This window comes from Triticum dicoccoides, chromosome 7A (genome assembly GCF_002162155.2).
Source record: "Triticum dicoccoides isolate Atlit2015 ecotype Zavitan chromosome 7A, WEW_v2.0, whole genome shotgun sequence".
Taxonomy (NCBI): Eukaryota; Viridiplantae; Streptophyta; class Magnoliopsida; order Poales; family Poaceae; genus Triticum; species Triticum dicoccoides.
The window spans coordinates 165,647,553-165,650,406 of NC_041392.1; positions in this window are offsets into that span (position 1 = coordinate 165,647,553).

Genomic DNA, 2,854 nt, shown 5'->3' on the forward strand with positions numbered 1-2,854 from the left:
GGGAGGGGGGAGCGTCGTCAGTGGGAGCAGCATTGATGGACGCCGCGTGGAGCCGGACGGCGATGGGACTGGAGGGGCTAGGCGCCGCTCCCTCGCCTAGGCCGGTCGCAGTGAGATCGAGGAGGAGAGGCTGCACGCCGGGCGTCAGGGGATGGGCAGGGGCTTCCACAGACGGGGCATCAATGGCCGATGGGATTGTGCTGAGCTGCCCAACAGCAAGAGGGATGGGGAGCAGTCCAGCGCAATTAGTGCGCCCTGGAGTGGGCCTGCTCCCGGGACGAGTACAGCCATGACGGGGTTTGAATGCAGGGCGCTTCCGCCTCGTCCCCCCTCATGGTCAACGGTCCGAAGACCAGCCGCGGCCATGGACGCAAGCTGGAGCGAGAGATGCGGCCTCAGCTTGATCAAGGCCATCTGAGCAACACCAACAGCAGCGATGAGACGCGCTACATCCGGGCTAGCAAGCTGCGCGTGGAATACGGCTGGAGCAACCTGGATGACCTTGATCTGCTCGGGCGGGGCGCAGAAAAAGTAGTTGACAAGGTCCCGAACACGAGGCGAAGAAAAACAAGGGGACAGGAAAGGTGGGGTGAACCACAGTTCCCCCGGGACAGAGCACGAAGGGAACGAGCGGGGATCGAAGGAAACCCCGGAGTAGAACTGACGAAGGATTCGGGATTGGAAGGCCTCACCTGGGCGGGGGACGGAGACACGGACGGAGTTGGCGGCGTCGCAGCTAGGGTCGAGAGCTTCATCCACGGGGTTGCAGGTTGGAGGCGGCTCACCGGGGTCCTCAGTGGGTGGCCGCTGGCGCCGGGAGCGGCGGCAACGCGTGGGGGGGCTGGAGGAGAGGGCTGGACGGCGGTCGCCCGCGCGTCGCCAGAGCGGCGGGGTGGCTTACTCATCTCTTCCCCCTGAAGGTGGTCGCATGCATCATTTTGATACAGAGGCCAGGGGACAACCTTCTTTTCGAAAAAAAAATTCTGACATCTCATAGATCACCAAAAGACACAAAAGACGCTGACACTGACGGACCAACTTCAGCCCCACACGCAGCAACCAACAACCACAAGGACTCACTCACCACACGTCCTCACCCATGGACAGACATGACACTGCTCATCATCTTCTCCTGAAAATGAAACGAAATTCTTGAGTCAACCTCCTCCATCTTGCTCTCCTCAGCGCCATCCTCGTCGAGCTCTCCGGCATCTTCCGATGGAAGGCGTGCACCAGCACGCCCAACATGTGGTGCACCAGCGCCACCCCGATGCGTGCCCCGCGAACATCCTCCGGCTGGCACCGTGATTCCGTGAACATGTACTGCATTTCTGCATTTGCTCGTACAGATGCAAATGTGTGATGAACTGATGAATGCGTGTGTGTGTGCGGTTATTTACAGGGAGGGGATCGAGTGGGATACTTGTATGTACGTATCTGAGTAGCACTTTGATGTTGAGGTTCGCGACGCCGTCCTCATGTGCGCTGACATGGTAACGGCCGGCAAGACAAGGTCTGGCAGGTGGCTACTACCTCTTGTGCCTCGTGGTCGAACAACAGCCGGCTCCAGACCATGTCCATCCTCGCCGTCAGCCGGATTAGTTCTGCAAACCCCCTGCTACGGCGGTCTTGTTGAAGATGTGAATCACGCACGGAGATCTTGCGATCCGAGAGATGAGGGCTGGGCAGGTTAGTGCGAAAGAACACCTGAAGCTGGATAAATGGGGCAGAAAGGCGGCGGCGCGTGAAATTTTTGGGGCAGACGATTCGCTAGGCTCGACAGGCGATTTCATTACCTGACATGGGGAGGACCAGGGCGGCGCCATGGGAAGAGGTTGCGGGCTCGATGTCTATCCATGGGGAAGAACGATAGGACAGGGCGGCGCCATGGGAAGAGGTTGGGGGCTCGGTGTCCATCCATGGGTCGAACGGAAGGAACACTTCTTCTTCAGTACAACCCCTTAAACACATCAACGCACGAGATTTTTTTTTTGAAATACGTCTTGAACATATATATGGCATGGGAGGCACCCTCGACTGGGCCGGCCCATTGGTGAAGGCTGCAGGGAGTGCGACACGAAATGTAAAAATTCACAAAATACAAGCCCCCTTGCCTCAAAAAAATAAATAAAAATACAAGCCCCCGTTAAGAATCGAACCACAGACCTCTTATACATGTAGTAGAGCCACAGACCTCTTATACATGTAGTAGAGCCACTCACCAATTAGGAGCCTGCAAACTTAGGAATCTCGCCGCCCGGTTTTTATTGGGCCCATGAGCCGAAACAGAAAGACCACTAAATATGCACAGGAGAAATCGGAAATAAATCTCTTAGATAATCATCGCTATTAATTAGGCCTATTAACTAACCTGTGCAAGCAATGGCTACTGCCTTATCCAATCAAAAAGACCCATGCGCTAAAGCTAACCATGATGGCCTTCCTTAAAAAAAAAAGAGACCCATGCGCTAGCTTCCATGAAAAGACGAGGGAATAAAGTGATGTGTTTAAATGCAGCAGCCTATTTTTTTCGTTTTTGATATAAAGTTTGCAGCAACCTAGTAAACATGGTAGTACAAGTTTTGGTGGCTCTCAGACCCAATAAACCCGAATGGAGGGAGTAACACCAAGGAAATTCTGTATGAATTTTTAAAAATTGAATAATGTTTCATAATCCAACAATTGTTATTGAACAACTTGAACACATTTTGAAAAAGTCATTTTTCATAAAAGCATGAGCATTTTTCAAAAAAATTGAATAACATTTTTACAAGCATGAACATTTCAAAAAAAAATCAGGAGATATGTTAGTTCAAAACGTTAAGAACATTTTTTTCGAGCAACATTTTGAACA